Source organism: Lissotriton helveticus, chromosome 3_1 (genome assembly GCF_964261635.1).
Source record: "Lissotriton helveticus chromosome 3_1, aLisHel1.1, whole genome shotgun sequence".
NCBI classification, from domain to species: Eukaryota; Metazoa; Chordata; class Amphibia; order Caudata; family Salamandridae; genus Lissotriton; species Lissotriton helveticus.
The window spans coordinates 958,681,533-958,702,347 of record NC_136061.1 but is presented as its reverse complement, the minus strand read 5'-3'; positions in this window follow the sequence as shown (position 1 = coordinate 958,702,347).

Below are 20,815 nucleotides of genomic sequence, written 5' to 3'. Positions count from 1 at the left end.
TTACCTTGTCCAATCTTGTCTGTCACTTTCTTGTGCGCGCTACACTTCACTATGGCTACTTTCTTTGGGCATGTCAATGCAATCAAAAGATTATGCACTAATTCTCCGTGCATTATTTGCATTCCGTGAGATGTAAGAAAGCCTCTTTTCTTCCAGAGTAGGCCAAAATCATGCGCTACTCCAAAAGCATAGCGGCTATCTGTGTAAATGTTCACGCACAAATCAGTACTAAGCTCACATGCTCGTGTCAAAGCTATCAATTCAGCTGTTTGGGCCGATTTCTGTGGTGTGCGAGCTGTCTCCACTATTGTTTCAAGCGTGGTGATTGCATATGCGGCTGAGGTCGTACCATCTGGTAATTTCAAACAAGACCCGTCAACCCACAATTCACCATCAACATCTGGAAGGGGCGTATCTTGCAAATCAATGCGACCCTTTGTCTGTTCCTCAGTCAGGAATATACAGTCATGCGTTTCTTGTGACTGAGGCTGAGTCACCGGATACGGCAACAAAGTAGCTGGGTTCAAAGTTGCACATCTCTTCAATGTAATGTGAGGACCTAGCAATGTCAGTTCATATCCTGTCAGACGAGCGCTAGTTAAGTGCTGCATCTTTGTTTGATTCAAAAGGGCATCAACCGCATGGGGTACCAACACTAACAGTTTATGTGACAAAACTATTCCCTCATTCTGTCGTACTGACAGCTGTTGCTGCAACTGAGCGAAAACACCCAGGTAATTGTTAGAAAAGATGCTGCTCACACAGGAAATATATGAAGAGCAGTTTATTCTGCGTCTGGTCTCACCGCTGCCAGCCTCACACAGCGTTCTAACATGAGCGCCCTCACCAACATTCTAAAGGATTACAATAACTGTACCTGAGGGAAGGGGTGTAAGGAACATACCAAAATGAACGTGAGAAATATAAAGAGCAATTTACAACACATCTCCCTCTGTAGAGAATTTAACAATACTATGAATATACAGACAGCTATTGCACATAGTCCTCCTGCCAACGTGGTGGGTGGCGTACTCTAGTCTCTTTGGCCACTTGAACACCTGGCAGCACAACTTCCTTGGTCTCATCACATCCAGGTACAGGAACACATACATTAGGGCAACAACTTACATTGTCCATACTCCATGTGCTGCCATCATTCAAAAATACAGAGTTACTGTTTACACGCTGGATTCTCAATGGTTTGGAGAAGGAGGACACTTTCGCACACCCTATACCAGGTCGTTTGACTACCACCCACTGTCCAACATGGAATTTTCTATTGGAAGCTCCCCACTTTTGGTCATATCTGGTTTTGTAATCAGTTTGATGTAGGTCCACCTTCTCTCTCACAGAATCTCTATCCACCCACACTGGGATTCCTCCATTTAACCAGTTGGGGGTGAGTTTAGATCCTGGATTTCTCCCTTTAAGGGATACAAAAGGAGAAACTCCGGTCACGGCATTAGGGGATGAATGATAGGACCATAGAGTTTTCCTAATGGCGTCCTCTACCGGTTCATGCATGGTAACAGCCATTTGAATGGAGTTCTTCAACATTCTATTTGCTCTCTCTACCATACCATTGGCTTTGGGACAGTAGAAAGGTGTTCTTACATGAGAAATGGCCAACTCAGATAGAAATTCTTTCATTGCATCAGATGTAATTTGGACCCCATTGCCTGTCACTAGGGTGCTCGGTATTCCCTCTCTTGAGAACACTTCCTTCAAAAACTCAATTAATACAGGAGTAGTTATTGAGGATACAAACTTAGTGCTGATCCAATGGGAGTGATAATCAATGATAACGAACATAAATCTCTGGTTGATGTTAAGTAGGTTCAAGGGGCCTATAATATCAAGCCCCAGCTTGTCCCAGGGTTTACTCGGCACCACCACCGGAACGAGAGATGCTTTATGTATTACCTTGGATTTGTCACACCTTCCACATGCCTCACAGTCTTTCACCGTGTTCTCCACCAACCCATCCATCTTGGGGAACCAATAGTGCTGCCTAACCTTGCTCTTGGTCATGCTTCTCCCTGGATGACCTTCGTGTGCTAATGCAATAATGCGTTCCTTCATGCCCCCAGGAGGAACAATTTTATTTCCTCTGCACACTTGGCCGCTCACATTGGATAACTCATCTCTTACAATCCAGTATGGTTTGAGATTTTCTGACAGCTCATTGCTAGACTTAGGCCAACCCTTTTCAATTAACTTCCTCAAATCTCTCAACACTTGGTCTTCCTGAGATTCTTTCTCCCACTCTTCCTTATTGATGGCAGGGTTTTCGACTGCAAGAATAACTTCCTCTGGTGGATTACATAAACTTTCATCACTATGAATCGGTAACCTCGACATGCAGTCTGCTATGGTGTTTTTTACACCCGCCACATAACACATGTTGAAATTGTACCCTTGCAATGCCAAAACCCACTTTGAAATACGTGGCGTGGCCCTCTCAATGTTCTTTGTTGAAAATAATGGGATTAGGGGCTTGTGGTCGGTACGTAATGTAAAGGGGATTCCCCACAAAAAAAACTTAAAATGATTTATTCCCCAATAGCATGCTAAAGCTTCCCTCTCAATTGTTGAATAATTGGACTCAGGTTCCTTCAGCGCCCTGGAAGCAAAAGCAATTATTCTTTCACATCCATCCACCACTTGAGTGAGGGATGCCCCCAGGCCTTTAATGCTGGCATCAGTGGTCAGAGTAGTTTTTTCGTTAGGATCAAACATGCCTAAAGTGGGTGCCTTGGCAATGGCTGACTTGACATACTGGAACTCCTGTTGACACTCAGAACTCCAAACAAAAGTGCAATGCTTCTTCAAAAGTTCTCTCATGGAGCATGTGTGACTTGAAAAATGTTCAACAAATTTAGTCATGTACTCCACTAGACCCAGGAAAGATCTAAGCTCGTCTTTATTAGATGGAGCGGGAGCTAACATTACTGCGTCCACCAGACTAGTTTTTGGCTTGATCCCCTCTCCTGAAATGGTGTGACCTAAGTAAGTCACAGACTTGACTCCAATTTTACACTTGTCTTTTTGGGTTGTAAAGCCTGCCTTGCTTAATTTGTTTAGTACCTCTCTCAGATTCTTGTTATGCTCAGTCTCTGAATCACCATAAATTAAGATATCGTCCTGGAAACACAAGACTTTCCCAAGACCCTCAAGAATGTGCTGCATGATACGCTGAAATATAGCAGCTGCAGACGCCAACCCAAATGGCATCCGGTTGTACTGGTATGCCCCAAAAGGTGTTATAAAGGAAGTCAAGCTTTTAGACTCGGGATGAAGGGCAACCTGGTGGTACGCAGCCGAGAGGTCTAAAACACTGAAGTATTGTGCTCCTTTTATCACACTGAGCATCTCATTTATCTTGGGTAGAGGATGTCTCTCCACCCAGATGTTGGCATTAAGGTCCCTAAGATCCACACATAAGCGAATCCCTTTACCCCCTCCTTTCGAAGCTACCACAATGGGGGCGAGCCACTCCGAGCTCTCAATTTTTTCAATAACCCCGATGGATTCCAACTTCTCCAGTTCACTTTTTAGAGAATCTCTCACCACTAACGGTACTGATCTGGCTTTATGCACAGTATGTTTGCAGTGTTTCTTCAACTTTATCTTATGAAGGAAACCCTTAAGCAATCCCAACTCACTAGAAAATACTTCTGGGAACTCCTCACATACTTCTGCACCTACGCTAGGTTGTTCCACCAAATATACAGGCTCTGAAGCATTAGGATCTAATTTAATGCCAAGGTCTTTCTGGTGTTTCCACCCCAACAAGCATGATCCCTTCTTGGTTAAGTATACCTTACCCACTGTGACTCTATCTTTGAATTTGATCTGCATAATGACCATTCCTACTAAGGGTATGGTATCACGGTTGTATCCCCCCGGTTTGATGTCAGGAGGCAATACCTCATACTCTTGGTTAACAGACCTCGCTTTGAATGTAGCTTCATTAATGAGTGTATATGGGGAACACGAGTCAGCATAAACTTCATAGGGTATGTTGTCAAGCAATATCTCGCATTCTGGGTAACTACAATCAGAGCTTTCAAGAAGTTCATTCACCTGGAATACAATGTCGCCTCTATGTACCTCCTCATCAAGAATAACATGGGTTACATCTTTCTTCATATCATGGCAGACGTTTGTAAAATGTCCCCGTTTATTACACCTCCTACATATGACATTCCTTGCAGGGCATTTAATACTATTTGCTAGGTGGTTAGGATTACCACAACGGAAACATTTTAACTTCTGAGTTTCAGCCCTTTGAACAGAACTTCCCATTGGTACACCTTTGCTTTTATCATTCCTTGTTGATACTTTTAATACCTCCTCATCACAAACTTGTTTTACCTCAACAGAGTCCTTCATCTCACTCATACAGAAAGCTGTGTGCTCTATGCTCTTAGCTATATCCACAGCCTGCTTCAAATCCGGAGCATCTGCTAGTAATTTTTCTTGTATTTTTTTATCAGATGTGCATCTAACCAGTTGGTCTCTCATCAGCGAGTCAGTAAGAGTCCCAAAATCACAAGTGGAAGATAGCCCTCTAAGGACCGCAATATAATTTACTACTCTTTCAGTCTTCCCTTGTGACCTAGAGAAAAACTTGTGTCGTTCCAGAACTACGTTAATCTTCTTACCAAATTGGGCATCTAACTTTATCAAGGCAATTTGATAAACATCTGGTGGAACATCACCATCACTACTTCCACTTCCGCTTTCACTTACAATATCAGGTAAATTGTCATATATTTCTCTTGCATGCTTCCCTAGATTATGTAATAAAATGTGTAGCTTCCGCACCGACGAGAACCTGTTACCACCAATAGCTATTAGATAGGATTCAAATATTCTCACCCAATTCTTCCAAGGAGTGAGGGGTTCCCCATCCTCATTCAGAAATGGTGGTGGTTGGGACATTGCCATTGCAGATGACATTACACACTAAAAGAACAATCTCCTGTTTTAGAGCTATAGAATAATATTTTAAAAATAACTCAGTTACAGCTGCAGACTATTTAAGCTCAAACCGTTCTCAAAACATGCCTAGATTTCCAATTGTGACACCAACGTTATAGATGAAATTTTGACCATATGTTACACATCCTATAAGGAGGAAATAATGTGTTAAATTGTTCATATAGATTTTTAACTTTTGCTTTACCATGTATATATGTACACGATATAGTGCACCCTCACTTCCCTTAAAAATCCTTTCCTTTAATTTCTTTTAGTTTCTTGCTGGCAGGCTTTACTTTTCTCTAATAAATGCTGAGCCTGTCAGCGCAATTATAACCTTGAGATCACTGTCACAGCATACCAACTCTTCACTAGACTTAAAACAGCTGTGCCTATCAGCGTAATATTGTACAATATACGACACAACAGGCTCATTAAACTTCAATCAGCTGTGCCTATCAGCGCGATATGGATTGATTGACACAGATAGGCTTCCTCTCAAATCTGCACGATGACCTTTCTATTTAAATGTGAAGTTCCCAATTTATGCGTCGTAGGATTTTGAAGAGTTGCTGCCCTCTAGTGGCCGAAATGCACCAGCGCACAGTCAGCACTTACATCAGAACAGCTGACAGGAAAAACGAGTGAAGAATCTCCTCGTTCGACAAGCGGCAGCTGGCTTAATTTGCTCGAACAGCCACGCCTACACTTAGTACAGAATGCTAAGCCTCCTGGCTCAGATTCTAAAAGCTGTAGGATTTAAACAGGATTACACTTTTCTTGAATGACGCCCAATTGCCGAAGTAAAATGGCAAAGAGAGAAGCGGTTCGTTTGAATTCCAATACATCGATTCGAATATGTGTCAAACATGAACCAGATAAACACTCCACACCTCACAATTATGTCTCAGGGGTTGTAATAATAGCGTCAATCAATGCGGATAAATCCCGCTTTCAAATTGTTACACTGCGCCAGAATATTAAATGCTTAATTCCTGAGGCGATTAATGAGCTTTCAGCTTGCGCGAGCAGTAGACACACGCTCACAGGTCGAGGTCACTCACGGCTCAGTTCAATGAAGATGTCTCAGCTGTCGGCAGCGCATCAGTAACGGGGGAAGACCAGAAGCTGCCCCCCGCGCAGCCCCGTCGCCAACTTGTTAGAAAAGATGCTGCTCACACAGGAAATATATGAAGAGCAGTTTATTCTGCGTCTGGTCTCACCGCTGCCAGCCTCACACAGCGTTCTAACATGAGCGCCCTCACCAACATTCTAAAGGATTACAATAACTGTCCTGAGGGAAGGGGTATAAGGAACATACCAAAATGAACGTGAGAAATATAAAGAGCAATTTACAACAGTAATGCTCTAGCAACAGGATTAAGAACTGCTGAAAAATAAGCACAAGGACGTTGCTTATCGCCATGTAACTGGACTAAAACTGACAATGCACATCCATCTTTCTCATGCACGTAAAGTGTAAAAAGCTTTGTGTAATCTGGTGTACCTAACACTGGGGCTGAACAAAGGGCTTGTCGTAACTGTCAAAAAGCGCTTTCACATTCATGTGTCCATGGAAGGGGTACGGGAGTGTCTTTCATCAAAAGCGCTAACAAAGGCTTAACAATGTATGAAAACCCCAAAATCCACTGCCTGCAAAAGGAAGTAAGACCTAGAAATGCATGTACTCCTTTCTGTATGATAGGAACTGGCGTGTCTAAAATTGCTTGTATACGATCTGATGTCAATGCACGTCCCTCCTTAGACAAAAGGTGACCTAAGTAGGTTACCTTTGGTTTACAATATTGCAGCTTCTTTCGAGACACTTTGTGATGATGTGAAGCAAGTGAGAAAGCAAAGATAGAGTACATTTTTCACATTGTTCTAGGGTGTCGGCTGCCAGCAAGATGTCATTGACATATTATATGAGAGCCATAACTTCAGGCAATGCAAAAGAATAAAGTTCTCTTTTCAATGCTTGACTGTAAATACTCGGACTCTCAGTATAACCTTGAGGAACTCTACAAAATCTATACGATTGATTATTCAAAGTGAAACCAAACAAGTATTGGCTGTCAGGATGAATAGGGATCGAAAAGAAAGCGTTCTTTAAGTCTATCACAGAAAATGTAATAGCAGTCGGGGGAACCAAAGTAAGACGTGTGGTGGTGTCAGAAACCACAGGATACTGTGGTACACAATTTTGTTTACCTCCCTCAAGTCTATGATGAATCTGTAGACTCGTGTATCAGTATCTCTTTTCAGAATTGGAAGAATCGGGCTGTTGCAAACATTAAATGGGACTTCCTCAACAACCCCAACTTGAATGACATCCTGTACAATTCGTATGAGTGCTTCTTCACCCTCCTGTGAAATCCTATATTGTGGTAAACGAGGTAACACAGCTCCCTCCTTGACACTAATCTGAACTGGTGGGATAACCATTTGACCCACATCAGTGTCTGAGGTAGCCCACAAAGTTTTAGGAAGCAAAGCCAATGCAATATCCTCTTTAACAAAACAAACTCTTTCAGGCTCGGAATGATTATCATTCAAAATGACACGCACTCCTTCAGAGGAACATCATATTGTGGCTCTGAAATACTTCAGCATATCAAGACCCACAATATTATCTGGTGTGTTTGGGGAAAGCAAAAATGGACACGGAGCACTAAATTTATCGACATGGAATGCAAGTGGTTGTGACAATGGGCTAAGGGAAGGTGTTCCATCGAAACCTATCGAAGTAATAGTTACGCCAGACAGGGGAGCCCTTGGAACCAATTGTTTGGACAAATCGCTACGAGTAGCTTCTGTATCAACCAGAAACCGATCATTAGAACCCAAAACATGTGCTGTAACATAGGGACCCATCTGATCTACTGGAACTGCAACTGATTCCTTACCCCATCCTAGGCAATCCTATGCATGAGCAGAATCGTAAAGGTCAGGCTGGACATAATCAGACATTTGATATTGATTTTGTCTATCAAAAGTGTTTTGGCCATTCTGCGTTCGTACAGTAGTATCAAATCGAGTACGATCATTCGTATTTCCCCTAGGCCCCGAAAAACCTGAACGATTTCTCATTTGTCCCCGCCCCCATGAATTCTGTTGAGCACGCAATACTGGACAATCAGCCATCCAATAACCAAACTGCTTACAATACACACATTGATTGATAGACAAATTCGCACGAGTATAGGGGGTATTGAAAGATCCACGTCCGCCTCTATCGTAACCTCTATCATAGCTTCTATCATAGCCTCTAGAGGGCGTACCATAGTCTTGGGCTAACATAATTTTCGTTTTCAAATCTTTGAATTTCTTTTCCTCGCTACCTTTCGCTTCTAATTATTGACGCTCATAATATTGAGCCATCGTTCAAACGGATGCTGGAGAGGATGTAGTCCAAGAACTTTCACTGGCTTTTAAGCGGCTAGCTAACCCTGGCAACAGATTCGTAACATATTTGTCGACAAACAGATGTCTGCCAGTATCATCCGTCAAAGACTGACCGCTAGAATCATGAAAAGCTTCCTCAAAGTGCGTAAAGAAACCAGAAACTGATTCGTCAGCCTTTTGTTTACACGATGCTAACACAGTCCAATCTCTCTTTTTAGGGGGAATAACTGTTTTAAGCTTAGTTAAAATTGCTGCAGGAAGATCTAGTATTAATCGATGTGGCTTTTGGGCGGGCTCTCTAACCACATCCAATCGTTCTAAATCTTTCCATTCGGCACCAAAGGTAGCACGATCATCAATTTTGCGAACAGTCCGCCACATATCTGGTGGTAAAATTAAACCGAAAAATAAATCTATATCACATAGGGTCATAGTACAGGAATTTAAAGCGCCTTCAACTTCCTCATAGAAAGCGGCTGGATTTATACGCGGATCAGGTAACGCTGCTTTAAGCGCCATTACGTCTGCTCTATTCCAAGGAGTGTACACCCAATTATAAATAAAATATCCTTTAGCATTAACAGAATTTTTATCATCCTCGTCACCCGTTCCTTTAGGGGGAACATACAAGGGCGCGGCTTCCCGCATAGGCCTCATTTCGACTGGCATTATCTTATCTGTTCCGAAGATAGGAGACTGCGACACTCCGGACGGATTGGGCTGTGTAGCTGCATCCGTACGCTTTTTCTGCTCCTTCAAGTGGACCGCATCAGTTCGCAATTTAACCAACCGTCTAATCGTGTCAGGCACCTGAGTGAAAAGGAAAAGACCATCACGCATGGATTTACAATCAGCTGCTACATCATCAGGCTCTACTATTGTAGAGAATTTTCGAAAAAATTCTATAACTTCTGTAGCAAATGTCGCAGTGAAATATAACTGCTCCTTTTCTGACCATCCCTGTATACTTGCTAAAAGATCGGAAGCAGGATCAGTACTACGTAATGCTTTACGGGCAGCTTGTCTCATTTGGGATGCACGCTCAGTAGTCAACATGGATCGAGTGTCCCGCGCTTTTTGTTGCTCTGTGTCAGAATCCTCATCGCCTTCAGCCGGAGCGGACGGTACGACATATGGAGGTGGAGGTCGATCTAGTAACAAAAATCATCTTGCGGTGTATTAAGGACAGGATAGAGAGGCTGTCGGACAGGATATTGGCCAGATACCTGCAACCTGTGTTCTTTCTCCTCTCTCTGTTTTAACTGTTTCACTTCTTTCTTTCTCAATTCCAGCGCTTTCTCATACACATTCTTTCGCTGCTCTTTCTCAATCAACGCTTGCTCACGCTTCTCTTGCTTTTGCACTTCTGTTTCCCACATACGCACGCATTCAAACATGTCACGTCTATACCTTTTCGCTCAAACATACATTGCTCCACATACTCAATCTTTCATGCATCAAATGACCCATTCAGTGGCCACCGTAACTCAGGATCCTTTTTGGTATATTTATGCCACAACGTGCTGTACATTATGGCAGAAAGACCACATTTCACATACATAATTCTATTAGGCGTCCCCTCTGGGGGAGCCGGCTGCGATTCCTCGAGTCGTAGACTGGTACCATTACAAAGGCAACACAACCTTCGAAGTGCGCTAAAAACAGGCATGCCAGAAATAATGCAAAATATGCAGTATTATAAACAAAATAGCACTTAAAGTACCTTTAGTACGTTGCGCCGTTCAAATCAAATAGTTGAAGACAAATCTTCACATTGCCTGCCTATATAGGTTGCAACACATATATATACCAAATTCCAAATACAGATTAGATTAGTCTTTTCGAAATACAAATATGCCACACAAGGGCATCCAAACCCCACAATAGGTGCCGCAAAACGGCTCTTACCAATCATAGGGTGCCCAGGTTCCAACTGCCAAGTTCTAAATTTGACCAAACAGTGACTGCACGGCGAACCAACAGAAGAGATCTCAGTCGAGGACCGGCGCCACCTGGATGGTCAGATCGGAAAGAAAGGAAAAAACGCCTTGGATGCCAAGACTCGGGTCTCTTCTGGCAGCGATCGCGTCCTCAGCGAGATTCCAAAACTTCATCACGACCAATCCTTCAGGCATCCGAGTCGCCGATGAGTCCCATGTGTCGGGCGCCAATTTGTCGTGCAGGCCTCAGCCAGATCCGCTAGTGCAAGGGGTTCGCCCTTCTTTGCACGAAGAACAAATAGAAAGAAGTTGGCACAGAAACTGGAAATAGAAAACGTAACATTTATTACACCTCATGAGGTGGTGCTACGGTTCACACAGTACCCTTCGGCATTGCAAGAAGTAGCACACCGAGCTAAGAATGCATGGTTTATTTATACCCACACAGGGGCTCAAAAGAAGGCGGTACAAAGCATAAGAGCACATTTTATGTACATATAAGGTAATATCGAGAGGCACAATCGATCAGTGGGAGGAGCTAACAGTCTTGGGGTTTCGACTAACACATTCCAATCTAGAGCTAGTCACTACCAGATGTGAACCCTAACGGTCAGCGGCAAAGCAAGGGGACACTAATATTAGCCTGTTGCTGGGCAGATTCAAGTGCCATGGACAGGAAGATAGGACAGAGCACATGGTCAGCACAAGGTAGCATGCAGCAGACAAAATGGCTGCCATGAATACAAAATGGAGTCCGTTAAATGTCAAGATAACGGCTAGAACTAAGATGTCTTTCGCTAATGCTCAATCTAATCGCTGTTAAATTACAACAACAGGAGGACAGAAATAGGCAGGAGAGGTGCCGAAAGAGAAAAGAGGGGTGCAGAAAGAGGCAAGAGGGGTACAGAAAGAAGCAAGTGAGATACAGAAAAAGGGGAAAAGAGGTGGAGAAAGACACAAGAGAGGTGCAGAAACAAGCAAGAGAAATATAGAAAGGGCAAGAGAATTGCTGAAAGAAGCAATAGAGATGATGAAAGAAACATAGGAAGTGCAGAAAGAGGCAAGTGAGGTGCAGAAAGACGCAGGAGCAGCGCAGAATGAATCAACAGAGGTGCAAAAAGAGGCAAGAGGGGTGCAAAAAGAAGTAGGAGAGGTGCACAGAGAAGCAAGAGAGGTACAGGAATAGGCAGGAGGGGTGCAGAAAGAGGCAAGAGAAGTACAAAAATGCAGAAAGAGGCAAGAGAATTGCTGAAAGAAGCAACAGAGGTATAGAAAGAAGCAAGAAAAGTGCAGAAAGAAGCAAGTGAGATGCAAAAAGAAGAGCAGTGCAAAACAAAGCAAGAGGGGTGCAGAGAAAGGTAGGAGAGGTGCCCCAAGAGGCAAGAGAGGTACAGAAAGAGGCAGGAGGGGTACAGAAAGAAGGAATCGAACTATAGAGAGAGCCAACAGAGGTACAGAAAGAAGCAAGAGAGGTACAGAAAGAGGCAAGAAAGGTGCAGAAAGAGGGAACAGGGGTGCAGAAAGAGGCAGGAGGGGTGCAGAAAGATGCAGGAGAGGTGCAAAAACAAGCAAGAGAAGTGCAGAAAGAGGCAAGAGAATTTCTAAAAGAAGCAACAGAGTTGTGGAAAGAAGCAAGAGAAAGGCAGAAAAAGGCAAGTGAGATGCAGAAAAAGGCAACAGAGGTATAGAAAATGGCAAGGGAACAGCAGAAAGAGGAAAGAGGGATGCAAAAAAGGGAAGAAGGGTGCAGAAAGAAGCATGAAAGGTACAGAAAGAAGCAAGAGAAGTGCAGAAAGAAGCAAGAGAGTTGTAGAAAGAGAAAAGAAATGTTATGTAATTTGCAAAATGCTCCCCAGAAGTATGAAACAGATTGCGTTCCACGGTCCAGGATTTGGAATGCCTTACCCCCAGAAACCAGACTTAATTCTTCTATTGCTTCTTTCAAAAGGGAAGTAAAAACGATTCTCGTGGCAAAATGCTCCTGAGCATTATCTAAAGAATTTGCAAGACTAAACTTACCCGTGTTAATTATCCTTACGATGACAAATGTCCATTTAGATATTTTAGACATTATATCTACCCTTTTCCCGCTTCAACTGGATTGTTTTCTGTGCTTTACCTTATTGCTTTACTATTATATTAGGGTATGTAAATGTGTTTATCATGCATTGAAGTAATGTATAACGAACCTTACTTAATGTAAAGCGGTCTGTTATCCGCAAGGATCTTGTTTGCGATCTATAAAACTTTCAAAATAAAAATGAATAAAATAAACCAAGGAGCCGTACTATGTGTTGTAAAAACAGATTAGCTAGATGGAGGCCATCAGGTATCCCTTTAGTTGGGCAGGGATCCCTTTAGTTGGGAAAAAATGACACGTTTTAGTTAACAGGTCAGCTACCACCATGATTGATGTACATCCTTGGTCTTGAGGTAGATCAACTCTTAAATCTCAAGATACTGAATGCCAAGGTGATGGTGGAGTTGGAAGAGGATTAAGCAACCCCGTGGGTTTTCGTCGTTCTGATTTAGTTTGAGTGCAAGTGTTGCATGTTTTCTCGTACTGATGGTAATCAAAACGCATGTTCGGCCACCAATAATCCCTTTGCAGTAATTCGAGTGTTTTCGTGATTCCATGATGACCAGAAAGTGGAGACTCATCACACGATCCCAAGGCTTCGTGTTGAAGAGCTGGTGTGGGTAGAAACAAGTGTTTTTGATTGTATAATAAACCCTCTACCACGTCTCTGTCGGGGTGTTCCTTCATCCATTTTTCTTGATCGAAGTGAGCTGAGGCTTGTTGTATTTGTTCCAACCATGAAACATCTATGACGCTGATGTTGTTCACAAATTTTGTTTTATCCAATAAAAAAGGAGGTTCATTTGGTTGTTCCACCTCTAGAGTGGATCGGGAAAGAGCATCAGTCTTTCGGTTCTTTTGCCTGGGTCAAAATGTGATCACGAAGGAGAAATCTGCGAAAAACAAAGACCAGTGTAATTGCCGGGGCGTTAGCGCTTTGACTGATTTCAAGAACTGTAAATGTCTGTGGTCCTTGTACACAGTGACTGGATGTTTTGTGCCCATAAGATAATATCTCCACTCCTGAAAAGCGGCCTTGACAGGCAATAGTTCTTTATCGAAGATGGTATAATTCTTTTCGGCCTCAGCAAGTTTTCGGGAGAAAAAAAGCTACTGCGTGGAGCTGCCCTGTGTCTGGGTGTCTTTGAGATAATATAGCACCTAGAGCAATATTCGAGGCATCGGCTTCTAGATAGTAGGGTTGGTTTGAGTTAGGGTGCAAAAGAATAGCTGCAGACGTAAAGGCCTCTTTGAGATGTTGAAAAGCCTGCTCCGCTCCCCGGTTCCACCTGAATTTTTAACCATTACAACGGAGAGTGGTGATGGGGGCATCCACCTTTGAGAAGTCTGTGATGAAGCGCAGATAGAAATTGGCAAAGCCAAGAAAGCGTTGGATATCTTTCACGCAACTGGGTGCTGGACATTGGAGGACGGCTTGTACCTTGGCGGAATCCATAGACAAACCTTCAGGTGAAATAACAAATCCCCAAAAGTGCACTGTAGTGACATGAAAGGCACATTTTTCCATCTTGGTGAATAGTTTATTTTCGTGTAATGCCTGTAATACTTTTCATACATGTTCAATATGTTCGGTAAGGGAGTGCGAAAAGATCAAAATATCATGAATGTACACTAGTACAAAAATACCCCAAAACTCTTGTAGAACACTGTTTACCAAGTGTTGGAAGGCTGCGGGGCGTTGCATAGACCAAATGGCATCACCTGGTACTTAAAAAGCCTAAACTTAGTGCGAAAGGCCGTCTTCCACTCGTCACCTTTTCTTATCCGTACCAAATGATATGCACAACGTAAATCAAGTTTGGTGAAGATGGTGGCGGATTGTACTAGATTTATCATGGAGGCATTGAGTGGTAAGGGGTACCGGTTCTTAATGGTCACCTGGTTTAAAGCTCGATAGTCGATACAGGCACGGAGGTCCCCTTGCTTCTTAGGGATGAAAAAAGGGGAGAGGAGGCTGGTGATTTAGAATAGCGGATATATCCATTAGCCAGATATTTGATTAGGTATATTTTCAAGAAGTCGTTCTCCTTTTCTGTTAAGGCGTAAATACAGCTACAAGAAACCCGCGCCCCTGGTTCTAAATCAATTTGACAGTCAAATTCCTGATGAGCGTGGAGAGTTTCTGCTGTTTGTTCATCGAAAACATCGGCAAAGTCTTGATATTCATTTGGCAGACCAGTAAGGGTTGTGGCGATTACTTGCTTTTGAGATGATAAAATGGTGGTGGTACGAGGTGCAGAAACTTACAGTAGTACTCGGACAGAAAGGTGACGGTTCGCTTACACCAGTCTATGGTGGGGTTATGTTTTACACCGTACTGGGGGCATCTATTAAATCCAGTTGGCACTGTTCTTTATGCCCTGTGAGTGTTTCCGTGACCAAGGAGATAGTGCTATGAGAAAGGAGCCCAGAGGATAATGGGGAACCGTCAACAGCACAGACTTGTTCGATGTTTTTTTCTTGTCACAACAATTTGGTGAGTGCTAGCAAATCCCCAATCACAGAAGTTTCATGTGGCCCCTGAATCGATCATGACTAGCATACTCTGGAGGTGAAAATTGGGACCAGATAAGGATACATTCGAAGTGACATGGGTGCTGGCAATCTGGTTGGTGTTGGCCAGAGTACCCTTTTGGAAGTTTGGTGTTCTCCAATCTTTCTTAGGCTTCTTGGTGCAGTTTATCACAAAGGGACCACTTAGGCCACAATACACACAAAGATTGTCGCACCGTCTTTTCGGTCTTGGAAAGAGGAGGTTGAATGACCCAATCTGCATGGATTCTCTGCTATCCATTATCGCATTGCGGAATAGTCGGGAGTCAGTACGGGACAAAGTTGGGGGATACTCAGTTCTCTGCACGTTTCTTTTCCCCTCGTCATTCCGCCAAGCAATGGACTAATGGAAGAACCAGGTTTATGAGTACATCGGAGTCTCGAGGGCGGTTGACCACCTGAGGGAGCATATCTTTGAGTTCATCAAGCAATCCTCTATAGAATAATTATGCTTTTTGTGTTCTGGCCAGTAGGCCTCTACCACCAGTCTGTTAAATTGTGCAAGGTAAACAAAGAGATCTCTATTCCTTTGGCATAGATTGAGTAGTTGGTTGTCTAATGTCTGTGTGGAGGTTCGTCGGTCGAAAATGTGCCTGAGATCCTGCTCAAAGTGCTCAAAGGTATATAACACATCATCATCATCATTGGCCACAAGGGCTGTGGACCAGGCTGCTGCATCCCCCAATAGATATGAGAGAATGAAGACTGCTCTAGAATCGGGTGTTGAAAACGCAGCTGGTTTACATGAAAAATCTAATTTACATTGTGTAAGAAAAAGATGTAATTTCAGAGGATCCCCTTGATAGCGCTCAGTGGGTGCCAAAGGAACCGCTAATTGATGACATGCCTGTAACTGAGAGGTATAAGTTCCACCTGTAGGAAGGCGAGATCCCGAGTCAGCTCTCCCATTCTGTAATCGATCTAACCTTTCTGACATCCCTATTTCATGTGACCGCAAGGTGTGTTTCTCCACTCATGTCAACTCTACCTGTTGTTGGAGATCCCTCAAGGTATCGTTAAGAGCAGAAACATCAAAAGACTAATCTGATACATCTGTCCTAAAGCTAGGAATGAGTATGGAGACCAGCTCCTGAAGCAGTTGTAAAAGACATCAATTAGAACACAAATAATCAATGACTTAAATCAGGATAAACGTCTGCATTGGGTCAAGATAAAAGAGGTCTTTTAGAATAGAACCAAGTCTTGTGCACACGTATAAGGGTGAGGGTTGTAGTATAAAAACCAATTCAACACATATTATCTTGTAGAAAAATGCAGGTCGACATCAGGAATAGTATTTAGTGGGATTTATATATCAATCCAGATCAATAGAGAAAGGACAGACCAGCCGACACGTGTTTCGTCACAACGTGATACAATTGCGACTCTTCAGGGCTGTGTTGTCGCAAAATAGTAAGGATATCGCATGGCCGGTGATAATTCCTTCCCGGTAGCGGATGTGGGTAGAAGGAAATACTGACGGGAAAGCAAGAATAATCCTTTCCGATATCTAATATGTTGGATAAATGCGTAAGGAGTGTGTGTCCCATTTAAAGGAGATCTCAGCTCCTGTGTTGCGGCGTGTCTGGTATGCGTCCAAATTTCCGGGGTAATGGAATGGAGGTCTTATAGAATGATTAGAATAAACAGAACTAAACTCACACCATATGACGCCAAAGATAAATACACACTCACACAATATTGTGCCAACGAAGATTACACATAAGCACACCAAACATTCTTATTTCAATGAGAAAAGACTTTGGGCCATATGTATCAAAAATGATTTTTGCGATTCTCAAATTGCGATTTTCAGCAAATCGCAATTAGAGAATCACAAAATGCAATGTATGTAGGATTTGCTAAAAATGTGGCGAATCCTACATATTCTTTATTTGCGGATCGCAAATTAAGATTCGCAAATAAGGAATTCCTTCCAAGTCATTCCTATGGGCTAGAAGGCCCAAAGGAATGAATGGGAAGACATTCTCAATTTGCGATTCGCAAATAGAGAATCGCAAATTGAGAATGCAATTTCAAGGGTGCCAGGGTGTCAAAAGAACACCCTGTTGCACTCCTGAAATATGTATGTGTGCGCCACATGGCACTTTGAGAAATGCAAAAAAGTGCATTTTCCAAAGAAATCGCAAATTACCACCAACTTGATGTTGGTGATAATTTGCGATTCCTGAAGGCCAAATTGCACTTTTTAGGTGCTTCCTACATTGCACTTAAGGAATCACAATCGAAAAATAGAGAATCGCAAATTTTGCGATTCTCCAATTTGCTATACCCTTTTGGGATGATACATCCCAAAAGGCCTTTTCCCGTTCGCAAACGAGCCGATCCTGAGAATCGGTCCGTTTGCGAACGGGAAAAGGGCTTGATACATATGCCCCATAATCTGTATCCTTCAGCTGATGTATGTCCAAAGCTTGAGAGCGTTACCAAGACCTTCTTTCAGCGAGAAAAAGCAGAGACGTAACAGGATAACAATAAACACTGCAATAATAATACACACTTCTATCAGCAAGAACTATGCACGAATTACATAAATGATATGAAGAGGAAATTACCAAAATCCAGGGAAGGAACGTAAAGTAAGCTCAATGGGAACAAGATGGAACTGTGGAATAGGAAACGAAGTCAGGAAGTCTCTGACTGCGAAGAGTTTTGTGCACAGTTACCCATGATCTTCCCAACAACCAAAAATGAGCTGAGAGTCAAAACAATGGAATTCCATTAAGCACAAGAGTAAAATGTAGCCCAAAAAGGATTTAGACTTATCTGCGAGTAGCAGCAGCAAGGATGGAACAGGACTCGTCCGACCAGCACCTGCTTAGAAGAGCCGTCACGCCGCAGGATCTTCAACAGGAAACTCAATGCGAGCCTGGGTGAGAGTTAAATACCTTTTGCCAGGCTGATGAGTCATAGGGGTTGCTGAGTCACAGAGGCTGCTGAGTCATGGAGGTTGCCAAGTGGAACTCGCGTGGCCTGGGAAACAAAGATAAGGAAAACACCACCACATCCCGGAGCAGCTTTTCTTCCTCAAGGAACACGGAGAGTAAAAGAGGGGAGAAGGGCAAGAGGCATGTGTTGAGAACCTGCTAGGAGCCCCCACCTGACAGGCAGTCTTCCTAGGTAGGGTGTAAGTGAGTAAAATGTACCTAGCGCCCTGGGGTTCACCCGGAATAGTTCCCCAACTACTGTTGAAGTGCGGAAGGCGGTGGGCAGTCCGATGGATCCTGACATGTAGAAGGAGGCAAGAGCGGTAAAGAAAGAGGCAAGAGGGGTGCAGAAAGAAGCAAGAGCAGTGCAGTAAGAAGCAACAGAGGTACAGAAGGAGGCAAGAGGGGTTACCCAAGAGACAAGAGCAGTGAAGAAAGAACCAAGAGATGTGCAGACAAAAGGGAAGAAGGGTACAGAAAGAGGCACAAGGGGTGCAGAAAGAAGCAACAGAGGTACAGAAAGAGGGAAGAGTGGTGCAGAAAGAGGGAAGAGTGATGCAGAAAGAGGCAAGAGAGGTGCAGAAAGAAGCAAGAGCAGTGCAGTAAGAAGCAACAGAGGTACAGAAGGAGGCAAGAGGGGTTACCCAAGAGACAAGAGCAGTGAAGAAAGAACCAAGAGATGTGCAGACAAAAGGGAAGAGGGGTACAGAAAGAGGCACAAGGGGTGCAGAAAGAAGCAACAGAGGTACAGAAAGAGGGAAGAGTGGTGCAGAAAGAGGGAAGAGCAATGCAGAAAGAGGCAAGAGAAGTGCAGAAAGAGGCGAGAGAATTGCTGAAAGAAGCAACAGAGGTGTAGAAAGAAGCAAGACAAGTGCAGAAAGAGGCAATTGAGATGCAACAAGCGGCACAAGAGGTGCAGAAAGACGGAAGTTGAGTGCAGAAAGAGACAACAGGGGTACAGAAAGAAGCAAGACAGGTACAGAAAGAAGCATGGGAAGTACAGAATGAAGCAACAAGGGTGCAGAAAGAGGCAGGAGAAGTGCAGAAAGAAACAACAGAGGCACAGCAGGAGGCAAGAGAACTGCAGAAAGAAGCAAGATAGTTGCAGAAACAGGTAAGAGAGGTGCAAGATTAGGGAACAGGGGTGCAAAAAGAGTCAAGAGAGGTGCAGAAAGAGGGAAGAAGGGTGCAAACATAGAGAAGAGGAGTACAGAAAGAAGCAACAGAAGTGCAGAAAGAAATAAGAGAGGTGCATAAAAAAGCAAGAGGGGTACAGAAAGAGGCAACAGAAGTATCGAAAAAAGCAACAGAGGTGCACAAAGAGGCAAGAGGAATGCAGAAAGAGGGAAGAGGGGTGCAGAAAGAGGCACAAGGGGTGCAGAAAGAAGCAAAAGAAGTGCACAAAGAAGCAAAAGAAGCACATAAAGAAGCAACAGAGAAGCAGAACGGGGAACTGGGGTGGAAAAGAGGCAAGAGGGATACAGAAAGAAACAAGAGTGGTGAAGGAAGAAACAAAAGAAGTGTAGAAAGAAGGAACAGAGGTGTGGAAAGAGGCAAGAGGGGTGTGAAAGAGGCACGAGGGATGTAGAAAGATGCAAGAGGGATGCAGAAAGAGGGAAGAGGGGGGTAGAAAGAGGTAAAAGGGGTGCAGAAAGAAGCAAGAGAAGTGCATAAAGAAGCAACAGAGAAGAAGAACGGGGAAGTGGGGTGGAAAAGAGGCAAGCGGGATACAGAAAGAAACAATATTGGTGCAGGAAGAAACAAGAGGAGAGCTGAAAGAGGGACGAGGAGTGCAGAAAGAGCCACATGGGTTGCAGAAAGAAGGGACAGAGGTGCAGAAAGAGGCAACAGAATTGCAGAAAAAAGCAACAGAAATACAGAAAGGGAGAGGAGGGGTGAAAAAGAGGTAAGAGGGGTATATAAAAAAGCAGGAAAGGTGCAGAAAGAAACAAAAGAAGTGCAGAAAGAAGCAACAGAGGTACAGAAAGAGGCAAGAGGAGTTCAGAAAGAGGGAAGAGTAGTGCAGAAAGAGGCACAGTGGTGCAGAAAAAAGCAAGACAAGTGCAAGAAGAAGCAAGAGAAGTGCAGATAGAAGCTACAGAGATGCAGAAAGGGGAAGTGGGGAGGAGAAAGAGGCAAGATGGATACAGAAAGAAGCAAGTGAGTTGCAGAAAGAAAGAAAAAGAAATGCAGAAAGAGGGAACAGAGGTGTTACAGAAAGAGGCAAGAGAGGAGCAGAAAGAGAGAAGAGGGGTGCAGAAAGATGCACAAGGGTTGCAGAAAGATGGGACAGAATTGCACATTTTTGGTGCTTCCTACATTGCACTTAAGGAATCGCAATCGAAAAATAGAGAATCTCAAATTTTGCGATTCTCTAATTTGCTATACCCTTTTGGGATGATACATCCCAAAAGGCCTGTTCCCGTTCGCAAACTAGCCGATCCTGAGAATCGGCCCGTTTGCGAACGGGAAAAGGGCTTGATACATATGCCCCATAATCTTTATCCTTCAGCTGATGTATGTCCAAGGCTTGAGAGCGTTACCAAGACCTTCTTTCAGCGAGAAATAGCGGAGACGCAACAGGATAACAATAAACACTGCAATAATAATACACACTTCTATCAGCAAGAACTATGCACGAATTACATAAATGATACGAGGAGGAAATTAACAAAATCGAGGGAAGGAACGTAAAGTAAGCTCAATGGGAACATGAGGGAACTGTGGAATAGGAAACGAAGTTAGGAAGTCTCTGACTGCGAAGAGTTTTGTGCGCAGTTACCCATGATCTTCCCAACAACCAAAAATGAGCTGAGAGTCAAAACAATGGAATTCCATCAAGCACAAGAGTAAAATGTAGCCCAAAAAGGATTTAGACTTAT